At 34.2% G+C, this 14315-nt stretch overlaps 1 protein-coding gene across 3 annotated transcripts in view; it reads right to left on the minus strand.

The window, feature by feature from the left end:
• The window catches only part of LRRC4C (leucine rich repeat containing 4C), a 502291-nt gene that overhangs the window by 95435 nt on the left and 392541 nt on the right, over nucleotides 1-14315 (minus strand). For 2 of the 3 annotated variants that reach the window (XM_066187872.1, XM_066187874.1), the window contains exons 4-5: nucleotides 4403-4488; nucleotides 3072-3209 (exon numbers count right to left, since the gene is read on the minus strand). The gene's annotated coding sequence lies outside the window, so the exon portion shown is untranslated. The remainder of the gene's footprint in view (nucleotides 1-3071; nucleotides 3210-4402; nucleotides 4489-14315) is intronic. The other variant, XM_066187873.1, reaches the window with a different exon arrangement.

Genomic DNA, 14315 nt, shown 5'->3' on the forward strand with positions numbered 1-14315 from the left:
ATAAGGAAAACTGTGGAACATAATATTCTTTCTATTTTATTTAGCTTTGCTGACAAGAATCTGCTTGCATATGGAGAGAGTACTTGAATTCTCTCATAGCTTACTACTTTCAAAAGGAAGTAAAAACTGCTGGCAAGCATAGTTTTGACTTCACAGATTTAGGAGCAAACTCATTAATCAATTTATGAATTCAATTGAGATCCTAAAACTTTCAGACTATATAAAATTCATCATCTATTATCTAACAGAAAGACTGAATTTTCTATTGCAATTGGAGCCTACAGTATATAATTTCTTGTTTTTTGTGATTTCATTGATGATTTTTTCAATTCTTTTAATATGACAAGCACTAAAATCAGGTGCATAACCATCAAAATTAGCAGCTGACTGATACTGCCTCATTTATTAATTTTTATGAGGATTTTTTCTGATATTTACAGTTTTATTAAGATTTTTTTTCCAGGTAGTTTCTACTGGGTCATAGCAGCTTGGAAGAAGTAAAAGAAAAGATATCTTCCTTCCAGGAAAATCTAGGTAAAACAACAGTACATGATTTTGGCACATGGATGTGTACATGACGGCTCAATAAACACACCTCTTCATAATATCATAAAACCAACTGTTTCTGGTGAAGATGGAACTGAATTGTGGGGTTTGTTGTTTACATTTGAGGGGAACTACATTCTCAAAACTTCTGTATGTTCATTGCACCTTCCTTGCACAGTAGGGTTAATAGGACAAATCTAGAATTGCACATTTGTACAAATTTTCATCTTCTATGCTAACCATCCATGAGTGAAAACAGCTTGCTGTTTAGAGAGACTTTCTTGAATTTCTCCTTTTGGAACTGAGTCACATATTGTCAAAGTTTCCATAATGCAGAGACAAAACCAGTTCCCCAAGCTGATCAAGAGGTGTGCCCTTGCTTCAAAGACCCCTAATGGTATCCTGGGCTGCACCAGGCAAAGCATTGCCCACAGGTCGAGGAGGTGATCCTTCCCCTCTGCTCAGCGCCAGAGAGGTCACACCTGGAGTGATGTGTCCAGATCTGGGCTGCTCAGTACAAGAGAGACATGGACAGACTGGAGAGAGTCCAAGAAAGCAGCATGAAGACAACAGGCTGGAGCATCTTTTCTATGGGGAAAGGTTGGAAGAACTGAGATGGTTTAGCCTGGAGGAGTCTCAGGGGAATCTTATTAATGTCTACATGTACATGGAGAGAGAGTGCAAAGAGGACGGAGCCAGTGGTGCCCACTGACAAAATCTGAGGCAGTGGGCACACACTGAAACACCAGAGGTTTCCTCTGAATATCATAAAACCTTTTTACTGTGACAGTAAGAGCACTGCCACAGGTTGCTCAGGGAGGTTGTGGAGTCTTCCCCCCTTGGTAATATTCAGAAGCCATCTGGACACTGTCCCAGGCAATTTGCTCCAGGTGAATCTGCTTGAGCAGTGGGGATGGACTACATGACCTTAGAAGCTCCCTTCCACCCTCAAGTATTAGATGATTCTGCAGTTTAACAGTCCATAGAAGTATTTACACAAAAGGAAAATAAGAAACCTATACATAACTGGTAAAAATATTATTTCTAAAGTGATCTTAGTTTCTCTTATTCATTGTGGGCTTAGGAGAGTAATGTGCTTAGGATTCTACTCTGCACTAGCAGAGGATATCTTTTTTTTTTTTTCTAAAATGAATGATGCTTTGAGGAAAACAAAAAATGAGACAGAAAAGCTACCAAGAGAAAAAAAGACAAACATTTCCTAATTTTGCTCTTGGAATTGTGTTGCAATTCCAACTAGGACATATAAATTTGAAGTGTTTTCACCCTGTAACAGTTCTGAGAATAGTACCCAAATCCTATAATTTTCTTATGTCACTAATTTCAGGCTTAGAATTCGAATTTAGAAGAATTCTCTCTTTTCGAGGAAATTAATTGAAATTAAGCTGTAGTGAATTCACTCCATAGGAAGGAATAACTCCTTTGATTTCAATGGACCATCTCCAGAATAAAGCAGGTGTGAATAAGAACGGAGCATTCTTCATTTTATATCCATGGCCCATTTATTATGTATTTAGTTTTCTAAATCACAAAATCATAAAATCATAAAATCATTGAGGTTGGAAAATGTCAGTAGTGGGAAAAAGAAGGACTCTTAGATTGAATTTTTGAGAATGTAAAATTTCAGTATATGGAAAACTAGACTTGGGCAGGAATGCTCCATCTGTTTGAAAAAAGTATCTTTATAGTTTGACAGCCTTTTTTTTTCCTCAGTGAATATTAAATAGCAAAAATATGATACTTTGACATGGAGATTAATGTATCAGACATCCTAATTTCTTCTCCTGTGGAGTTATTGTGACTGGAAAATACAATTTCCACACATTGAGAATTAAATCCTAACCACATATGCTTCAAAACTTTAATGAGAGACAACCTAGCAGCCATATTTTCCTACCTCACCCTCATGTTTAGCATATACTTAAAGTGAAATTCTGACACGGGGAAAATATTCACAATTTAACTTCTGAGCAAAAGAAAAGGTAACATTCAAGATCTCTAAATTCATAAAAAATGATCTCTAAAATCTCGTAATAAAAAGCATAATGATTTACTTCAACCATGCAAAGAAAGTCACAGCTTTCCATGAATTGAGGAGGAAAATAAATGTTGCACAGAGAGGGAAAATTGTCAAAATGGAGAAAATAAGGAAAATTTTGTGGCATATATCTCTTTTCAGGTACATGTAAAATAAATTACTTCAGCTAAATATCTTAAGCATCTTCTAATTCTATGTCCAAATTTGGGGAATTGCCTTTACACGAGAAAAAATTTTCACTTCATCCTCATTTGTCAATATGAAAAAAAAAAAACCCTGTACTTTCATAGTGATTTTTTTCTACCTTCCTTTTCCTTTTTTTCCCGCCCCTTAAATTAATAATGGCACATCCTTGGCATTCAGTAAACAATTTGAGGTTTTTTGGGGTTTTTTTTTCATTCTAGATTTGTCTGAATTCAAATGGATTGAAATATAATAATGCATTTTATATAAGGACCTGATTTCTTACCGTTGGTGCTTGTAGGACCACTGCTAGTGATGTGGGCATCAAAAGTGTTATAGGCAAGACTCACTGGAATTGTATTTCCAGAGTCTTTGCATGATCTCAAGATGGACAATTTGATTCTCTGCACGCCTGCCACTCTACCTGTGAAATGGAAATAATACTTACTGCATGTGTTAAACGGGAATAACTCACTGTTCTCAGGATTAGGGAGAGTAAAGACTTCCAGGAGTGTCAGTGCATGACCTGACCCCCTAATGACCATATGATATGCACTACACCAGGCAAGGTAGACTCGAAAATATAAGATGGCAAATAGGGTAAAAACCTCTAAATAATTATCATTCTTTTCTGTACCCTAGCAGTCAATACCTGATATTAAATAATTTAAGATCCTTGAGCATCTTTTAATATAAATGTACATTGACAGATGTTGAATTAAACTAAATGGATGAGAAGTCAGGGAACCATTTAGGACCTAGAAATGAACAAAGGCAATAAGCACTGTATTTGTACTCACAAATGTTCTGAATTATGGTATAGGTTACTTCAAAAATTACTCTGCAACCTTGATTTCTCTGGATTTTCTCTTCAAGTGCTCAATTCTCCCTTCTATCTCCACAAGCACACTAAAACTCTGCATCATTTAAAGAGCATATGAAATACCTAATCATCTTTCAGTATTAGAGAGTAGGATGAAACACTACGGGACAATCATAAGCCTCTTGAAACTCTTTTGGAATTTCCTGGGTTACTACCAGCCCATAACAGACCAGTAGTCTATCTAGTCCACTGCAGTGTCATTTCTAAAAAGAATACAAGCTTATTCCATAACAGATTGTTCCATAACTTTAACTTCATAAAGCAGTATAAGTGGAAGAATAGCCAAGACCAATTTTCATTGGATTTGCACTTAAGTCCTGGAAATGTTACAAGTGGAAATGGTAACTCTATATTTTTGAGACAAGGAGAGGAAACAGGTTTAATATGAATAAACATCTTTATCCCCATCAGGGCAGGTTCCTTTGAAAAGTTCTTAAAAAATCTGTGGTTGAGAACTTTTCTCATTCTTTATTGACCCCATGTTAGACATTCTAATAAGAAATTGCTGTCAGTCACAAGTGGTGAATGTGATGGCCGGAATAATGACTATTTAAAGCATATTTATTTTAAAAATTGATTTTTATTTTATTATTCCAATTATTATTTCTTTTCATTTTATTCATAAACAAGAATTTCTTCTTATTTATTTTTTTATTTAATGATAATTTAGGCTAAGTTTTCCTCTTCGAATTTCATTCCCAGGTGGAATGGTACAGTATTAAATCAATACTCACCTTACTGAATCGCATATGATCTTCAAGGTGTAGGGAAGAGTTTCTTGTTAAAGGAATTACTTCTGGTAATGAACAGGATAAAACACCTGTAAGGGATGAAACACTCTTTTAAGAAGCTGCACATCATGATTGTAATAACTGAGTGTGGGGAAAAAAAAAAAAAGCAAAAACACAAGAGGTGATTCACAGAAGTCTGGATTTTATCTAGAGTTGTGCTAAATGTTTTTTGGTTTTTCAGAACTTCTATTTATCTCTCCTTGCACTTTTCTCCTAGCTTAGACTGAGATTGCATTTACTTTGAATTTTATTCGTTTTACACTCCTTTGTGCTTGTAGGTGGAAGTACAAAATATTAAAAAAAAAATCTATCATTTAAGAGATAAGGAGCACTATTGGCTTCAAAAATCACAGTACAGATAGTCTTTGAACAATAAGAAGGGGTAATATCAAGAATATTAGAATAATAGCAGAAGACATCTTTTCCAAAAGTTCTTCAAAACCTAATGGAAAATACATTTTTTAAAAATCAGAAGGTCAAGGGATATGACCTTTCATTTAAATTATTTCAAGTGGGCCTTATTTTCAAAAGCAGTACAGCAATATTTGCTAAATCCAGCTCCAGTTAAAATGCGTTCTCCAAAGATGAGCCTTCTACAATGAGTCATCACTTTTGGAAAATGCACTTAGTAACTTCATACATGAAGGTGCAGATCTGGAAGCAGGAGTTAACCATCTACAATCCTAAAGCACACACAGTACATTTTACTAGCATTTATATTCTGGAGGAGAAATTTAGAGGAAAATATTAGGGTCAAAGAAAATTTTAATTCAATTTCTCCCAAAATTAAGGTTGTAAAGCTGTTTCAACTTCATATTAATACCTGTCCCAAGAAATATTATAATTAAAGACAAGTTAGTTTGTTTTTCTTTATTTAATGCTCCTTGCCTCAGTTTTCTTAGGAAAATAAATAAATAAAAAAAGTCTATCAACTGTAATTTACTGATAGTAAAAGAAACAATAAATATATGGTTCCAATGTGATGTTTTTTACAGAATTATTTTCGCTTAACACTTCTTCAAGAATCCACACAGCCATTGAAAAATCACAGAATTGTATGGAAATTGCTTTTTCCTGCATGACTACTGCAGACAGAAGAATCAAAGGTTGGTTCATTTCTGCCTTTTTTAGAGATACATAATTTATGTACATAGATGTTTATCATGACAAATGGTAATGTTTACATGCTTTAATGTTTAAGTGTAATTGGTAAAGAGATCTAATGGTCATAAAGATTTAAGGAATATCTATTCATATAAATGAACGTTTCAAAACTGTGTAGAAAATAATTGACAAAATTTAGATATATATTCAAAAATAATCTAGATTTTAGATATTAGAAAGTATATACTTTTAGAGAGATCGATGCAGTCTTGTCCTTGAACTTGATAGTTTAGAATTTTCCGTTTGTTTGTAGGCAGAGCAGCACTGGCATTGTTCCCATTAAATTAATGTGTTTAAGATCAGAAATTCTTATTGTTCACACACGAATTTGCACTGGCTGAAATTCTTCAATTTAAAATTTTCTGAGAAACATCAGAACATCATGAAACCTGACTTTATTCTACAAACAAAATCTCTAAGAGATATTTTAAAAGGTGCTTAAACATGTGGATTCGGAAAATTCTGTGATTTACAGATTTTGTCTAAGTGCATTAATCAGCTAACTCCCATATGTTTTCATCTTTAGAAGCCTTCCAGAAAAGAATATTATTTTTTTGCTTGCTAATATGACAGAAATCAATACGTGCTAAATGTGTATCCTTGTAGGGGTAAGGAGTGTATCTTACAGGTAGTCAGCACCATCCAGGTCAATTTAATCATATTGATGGCTATTCCATTTTTTTAAAGAATTCATTTCCATTCCTTATTTCTTTTGAAGAGAAGAAAACGAGCAGCTTGTCACTATGGTGTTAGGTGGGAGGCAGCGCATGGCAAGATATGAGTCAGTCATTAAGCCTGCTGGTCAGTTAAAAAAACCCAAAAAACCTCAAAACAAACTAGAACTTGTCATAATGACTAGGGCAATTCTATGCAGAGAGAATATGCATTAATCAATTTATTCACAGATGGGAATTTATTTCCAGAAAATGCTAATACTGAGACAGGGAAAACATTTGAGATACTCTTCTGTACCTTACTGCAGAAAATTCCAAATACCTGCACCTTATACATTCCTACTTTAGCAAACAGATTGATGTTTTCTCTAGGCTAGTTCTGTGTGTTCTGGGCTACCCATGCCCATCCTTGGGATTTGACTCTCTAAGTTGTTTAAGCTGGATATTTATAGGACAAGCATGCTGATGAAGACCTTGTATGTTAAACTCTAGAATGACAAGAATTTCTGCTTTGGTTAAATGAGAACAAGTATATAAATATATCTCAGCCCTTTGTCACAAAAGTGTGTGGGAGAGGCACATTAGGCAAGGTGCTAGAAGGGAGGGAAGCTCTAACTACTTGCAGCTATGACACATTATTATTCATTGCATGGCATGTCACTCAGACTGTCATAATGCACAGCAGAGAGCATGCACATTATCAGTGCTGAACAGCACCCAGAGGGGCTGCAGAAGCAGGTCATTTGGGGAAAATACTCTGTAACGATCCAGGCACAAGTTTGCTGCTCTTTATGAAAGGTATCTGGCAACACAAGCAAGGGAATCATCAACTGGTAACCAACAACAAACAAAATTCATCCATTACAAACTGAGACATCTGAAAGGGCTTCCTGAGGTGGAGTCAGAATTCTGTATGCAAAGTAGTCACTAAATATTATCCAACAAGGTATATCAGTCTTGGACAAAGTGATCTGAATAAAGAACAGGTCAAATGCTCAAAAAGTTACGTGGGTATGAGTGCCAGCACAGTGATTTGCACTGAGGAGAAAAGGTTAATCAAGAGAAGGTAGAATCTGCAGAGTCAGAGGAAGCACAAATAGAAAACCTAAAATCACCCAGGAAGAATGAAAAGAAATAAGTCAGCAAAGTAAGGAAATCAGATATAAGCATCAGGCTCAAACACATACACACTAAAAAAATGAGTCAGTTAGTCAAAGCAGTCTGAATTTCTTGAATATGAAATTATCAAGTTATAGATACAAAAAAATCAAATTTAGTTTTTATGTATTTGAAAATTAGCTTTTATGAAAAAAAAAAAAAGAAAAGAAAAAAAAAAAAGGCTTTTTCCAGCAAAAACTTGCTTCCTTGAGTATTTGCAGACAATGAAATCACAATGGGCTAATTTATTTTCCAGGCCCATCTTTAAAATGGTTGCAATATTGAGATAGCTTCTTCAATTTTTTTGCTTCTTTCTGTTTTTTTCCAGTTATACAGCAGTACTTGCTGTTTAGGGATTTTGGTTTTGCTCGGCCTTCAATTCAGGCTTTAGCAGCAATTCAGAGAATCCTCAAACAAACTCACCAGGTAAGAAAGCATTAACGTTGTGCCATCACAACCAACCCTACGTGAGACTTTCAGGCAGCTGGTATCAGCACTTCCAAACCTTATCTATATTTCTTCACTCATGATATTTCCTTTAGAATACATTTGATAATATGATAAAAATCACATGGTAATCTTCCTTGTTAGACCATGAATTTGAGCAGTAATGACTGAGGTGCAGAGTATTTCCTAAGAAACTAGTAAGAGGAGGTAATTATCATGCTCCTCTATCAAGAATATCAATTTGTTAGTAACATTATAATATCTATCTATCTATCCATCTATAAAACCCTGTAAACTTATTACCTTTCAATTAACAAAACACCCACACATTAAGTTTTACTAATGCAGGTCTTTTCATTGCAGTGTGTCTACAATCTGTGTATAGGAATAATCTTACAGACCCACAAAACCTCCCAGCCTTGTAACTTCTGATAGGCGATTTTTTGTAGTACCACACAGAACGTTCACATCAAGAGCAGGAATTGGGATTTGTGTTCAATTTCTTTCAAAATTTTAGTAGGCAAAAGACAATAATATCACTGTCATGTCATCATCATTTTTATCATTATTCAAAAGACATTAATGTCAAAGGACCTGAATAAAACTTTGTAACTTGATCAGAAATTTAGTGGTCTAAGCAGTACAAAGCATGTTCCTCATTGTGTGACCATCTCCTAACTCACTGTACAATTTGAGAACAACAGTAAGCAAGCAATTAGGAACAACATGGCTGAGGGCAAAGGTAATAAGGGAAGGTCAGGATGAATATAAAAGTGAAAACTAGAAAGGATTTATGTATTCATATCTTCATTAAAAAGTCTATTTCTTTCAATAAGCACTGCACCACGTATAATTAATTTTTCATAAGATTCAGAATTGTTATCTAATGACTTCTAGAAAAATTTGTTATAAAAACCACATCATCTTTACGCTTCTTATGGAACAACCAAGCAAGTTAAAGACAAATAAAGGAGAGAAGATATACACTGTTGCAGTACGCGATGCTCTTTCTAGAAAATTCTTGGTTTGGATTTTGTTTTGGGGTGGGGTTTTTTTTGTTTGCTTTTTTGGTGGTTTGGGGTTTTTTTGGGTTTTTTAGTTTTGTTTGTTTGTTTTATGGTTTTTGGGTGTTTTGGGGGGGATTTTTTGGTTTTTCTGGGTTTTTGGTTGGTTTTTTGGGGGGTTTCTTTTGGTTTGCATTGTGTGTGTGTGTGTTTCAATAATATTTACAAAGGACAATTTAAATTACAGAGTCAGAATTTTGGAAGGGAAGTAGTCATCCAGTCGGTTGTCCTGCTCAAAATATATCTGATTAGAGCAAGTATCTCAAGGCACATCCAGCAGAGACATACAACACCTACAAGAGCCCACAAGCCCTCTGGCATATTTTACCTGCTTTTTAACCACTCCAGAGTTTTAGGGATTTTCCCCTATTATTAATATGAAGACTCGGAGGTACAGTGAGAGAGGAATTGCCTAGGAATGTTGCCAATGCTGTCCTGGGAGATGAATTCACCATTGCGATGCTGGTAATTGATGTCTATTGAATGAGAACTTACTACATGATGTCAGAGGAATAAATAGCACCCACAATGCTAATCTATGCTCTAGAAATGTTTCACAAGGAACAAAATATTATACTTTTAAATCTAGAATGAAAATATTGAAAAGGCAACCTTAAAACCAGAACAGTGGGATCAAGGAATCAAGAATGAAGAGAGAACATCTGTATCTCCAGTACCTCAACAAAATTATTAGCTAAAGAACTGATGATCTTTATGCAAAATTGTCAACAGGGCACTTTGGGATATCTGTTTTGATTGACATCCTGCTGTTCCATGTGATACTCTGGTGTCCTGGACATATTCACTATTGAAAATCAAATTAGAAGGAATTATCCAACATAAAAATGTTTGTCTCAAATCCAGTCTTTCAAATACATAAAGTATAACTGACACAGTATAACTTTTACCCAAAAGTGTCAGAAGCAGCTGTATTTTCCATTTCAAATTATACTGGATAATTCCAGATGAAACTGGCCTACTTTAGCCTACATAAATTTATACTGTTATTAGTATGGCATATGTTTCTGAATTATTAGAATTCAAACTAAAAAGACATTTCATGAAAGATAAAATGCAGCAAGTTTTAAAATCTTGATAAAAAATATATTAAGGTTAATCAAATACATTCATATGTAAGCTTAAAGTAAGATATTTGATCAAAATGATATAAAATACAAGATTTAGTCATAGGTAATTTTAAGATAGGAATTTACTAAGAAAAAGATTTACTGAGATTATAATAAGATCTTGCTGTTGAATGATACTTGAAAAAACTGAGAATGCATAAGATACTCTGTGGTTAAACATGGTGAATATCCATTTAATTGGGAGACCGAATGTGTACCAAAGATTTACTCTCAGATATTTCTAATGATTACCAACCAGTTCCTACTGAACCTGCTCAAGCAAGTATACACAATGACTTTGTCAGGATTATCTTCATAAGAAAAGCTGAATTGCAGGGCAGAGGGTGGACTTCAACGACCCCTGTGGGTCACTTCCAACTCAGAATATTCTATGACTCTATATTATTTATTCACCTATATAAAACGAATGTCAGCTGTTTTTGTTTTATACATACATACATACATATGTGTGTATCGATACACTTACTTTGTCTGCTCTATACAAGCAGAGGAAAAAAAAATGTATGCAGATATTGCTGTAGATATTAACCTAGAGAAAATAACTTGGAGATACTGATAAAACTTAACAGGTATCATATGAGGATAGAGAAAACTAAATTATCTGAAAACATTAAAAATCAGCTAGGAATCAGCATATAAACTGAGGTATTTCCTGACAACTGTCATTCTTATGCCAAAGTTCAGACAAGCGATGCGGATGTCTCACTCTGACAGTCCTTCTCTGCTGCCTGCCAGCACTATCAAAGCGTCAAGGCCTCTGAAACAAAACCAACTGATTAGAAAACCAGAGCAAAAGGAGACCAAATTGTTTCCTTATTATTCTCTTTACCTGTTTACAACAGCTGTGTATTGTAAAGGAGATTTATGTAACACTGTTTCATCAAGGGACTTACTGCATACAGGTTTCAATAAAGGTGAGACTGATGTAGCAGAATGCACTTCTGGCTTTGGATATCTTTCTTCCATGTATATAAGACATGACCACAGACCTATGAAAGACCATCTGGGGGATCGCAGAGAAATATTTTGACCTATGCCTACTGGGTTGCACATGAATTATACTAAATAGGCTATTTAAGGGGTTATGATGCATTGTCAACAACTCTTAAAACATCTGTTAGTAGTCATTAAAAAAAATCAATATAAAGTCTTAAAAAAAAGCAAGGGTGATTTCTAAATTTTATTCCCCCTCCCCCCAAAAAAAAAAAACCCAAACAAAAAAAACCAAAACCAAACCAAACCAAACAAAAAACAACCTGTAAAAGACAGGCCTGTACCTCCTCCAGAACACACCTGGTAGGAGAAAATAAGCAAGACTAACTTGCATGCTTATTATAATAAATCGTTCTTGCCACCTCTATGACTTAAAGTGAAAATGTAGTTTAATTTACAACAACAGAAGAAAACAGGAAGAGTGCGGGAAAAAAAACTTACTGGCTTTTATATGTAACCACAACTTTCTTCAAAGTGCACAGTAACCTTGATTATGATTCTAGTTCCAAAACGTTCAAATCACCTAACAGAAATAAATGAACTTGCAAGCTCCATTCCAGGTAAATTCAGCAATGCATGAGTCAACCCCTGATTTTCTGCTTGTCCTTAATAACCACTCTAATAATACTCAAAGCTGTTACTTTGTAATGTCACTTCACAGGAAAAATTGTTGCATACTGACTTTTCCAAAAATTGGTATTTGTATGACCTTAAATCCCAAAGAACATATTTCATGCTTGCATTTTCCAGACTTATTTTAAATCCTGATACACACAAATCAATTTAGCCTTTAATAATTCTCAGGTTACTAAAAAAGTACAAGACAAAATCAAAAAATTCTAATGTCACTTGAATTTGCCACAAGTAGCCACCTTGCCATTAGAATTGGAGTAAAACCTCTGATTTTCACACATCTACTTGTTGGACGTGCCATGCTTTAATGGTCTGTATGAAGTAAGTACCTGGGGGAAAAATCAATTATTTTCCCTTAACAAAAATTTCAGAATATTTAGCTCAGAGTGATTTTGTGATATTCTTGCACTTATGGACTGGCTGCCACATAACCATAAGCAGATCGTTTGCATCTTGAAAGTCACTGTCATTATTTTAAGCCACCAGTTAAATTAATTTATTTTATTATAGATTCTGTTTGAGGAAAACAACTCATTCCTGCAATCTATGGAATATCACTGCTGTTTTGTATTCTGAAAGTCTGAAGAGAGGCTGTAAATAGCAGAAATATATTATGAACATTTTCAAGTGAGAGCAGTAGTACAAACCAGTCTGTTTGCCATTTCAAACTAAGAACAGGTTTGTACTTTGAATACTAATACAAAACACTGAAGTGTAGAAATAAAGTAATTTTATGATGTTTGAGTGTAAAAATAAACTTCACCTTGAACCTAGAAGCCATCTATCCCATTTTATATTTAGAAAATTAGTTGCTTTAAGCAGGTGAAGTTTTTACTGCTCTACCTTCTCTCACAAGGTAGCCTGTCGTCCTTTTTGATAAGCACTCTACATTTTTCAGGAACACTTAAGTAATAGATATTTTACTATCTTATGGTCCAATATTTCAGTGTCTACATTAGAATGAGATTTCCAATAGCATCATGAAAAAATGTGTTACAGTATAAACCCATATCCTACAGAATCCAAATCCTATATTATCCAACATATCCTGCCCACATTCAGCATGGACTGCCCCTGTTTGCAACAGCTTTTCATTTGCTAAAAACTTTTATTGTTCCGCCAAGTCCATACCTCATTCTTTTCTTTTCAAAGTCACTTGTTTCAGTCCTTTCTGAAATACCAGCTTTCTAGACCTTCTTTCTCCTCATTTCCAAGATATGTAATAGCTCCTTTTTGAAGCTGAATTTAAAATTTCATTAAAACCCTCAGAAATCCAAAGCAAAAAAAGCTGCATACAAGATCAAACAATGTGCCTTTTGTTCTGAAATTATTTTTTCAAAATTGGTTTTAGTAGAAACACAATGAGAGAAAATTTTATTTTATTTTGCTACCAGTATACTTTTTCTTTTGATTTTGAATTTAAAAGGATTAGCTAGAAGATCATAACATGTGCATGCATTCATAATTTTTTGTCTTTCAAAATGAAGGAGTTTTACTCAAACTCAAAGGTTAAAATGCCTTTAAATAACCTCAAAATCCTAATTATTAACAAAGGGCAAAAACTGCCCTTAGAAATAATTTGCTTATAAAAATTTGTTTTGCCAAGGTTGCCATGTACACGTTTAAAAACTACTTGTGAAAATGTCAATCAGTTTATAAGTGTTTTGTCCATATCGTGAAGTACTTCTGGGTAATTTTCTATATCATATACTGTATTGCTTTGTGAGATTCAGTGTTAAGTGACCCCCAAATCATTCTAGAAACATAGCTACTATTTTGTTATGCAGATGGTTCTATCTGTATTTAACATTATAATTTTTCATCCAGTTTTTCTTGTTTCCATTCTTTTTTCCCATCTGAAGCTTCTGTATTTAACACAATACCTCGTCTCAGAAGGATGAAAGACCACATACCACCTCTTTAATTACACTTGCTTAAATTCACATCTGAACAATGCATTCCAGATACCCATATTTCTAGATATTTGCAATTTAGATCAACAATTTAAGACAGAAAGGAAAAAAAAAAAATAAATATTATAGCAAAAAATGAAGATGGAAAATGTCACTTTATGTGACTCAGAGTGATTTTCAACTGTTCATTCTACATTTGAAATGAGACAAAGTTGATGCATGACAAGGTACAAACAACCATTGCATGCAATGATGTCTCTGTCATTCCCACAAAAATGCCCATGTGGGCTTTATTAAGACAGAAAAACTACTCCATGAAAATATCTTTAAAGATATTGCTGGGTTTAATAAGAGCATTAGTGCTGAGTATCATCCTACAGTGCTTCTTCAGCACTTAAAACACATGACTTTTCAAATCTTAAATAGAATGAAGACTACATACTATCTGTTACTGAATTTTAATGACTAAAATGTCTGTGGAGAGAAAGTAAAAAAAAAAATACTCCTACTAACTCATCACATCATGACTGATCATAAAACAACTCAAAACCCTGAGTGTGTCATTTACACCATACTATCTGAAAAGACCTATATAGAAAACTTTCATGTTACATTCAGTTGGCATCACACTGATATCATCATGAGGGAAGTCACATCTCTAC

Source organism: Chamaea fasciata, unplaced genomic scaffold (genome assembly GCF_029207755.1).
Source record: "Chamaea fasciata isolate MVZ Bird 193981 ecotype frontalis unplaced genomic scaffold, bChaFas1.0.hap1 SCAF_7, whole genome shotgun sequence".
NCBI classification, from domain to species: domain Eukaryota; kingdom Metazoa; phylum Chordata; class Aves; order Passeriformes; family Sylviidae; genus Chamaea; species Chamaea fasciata.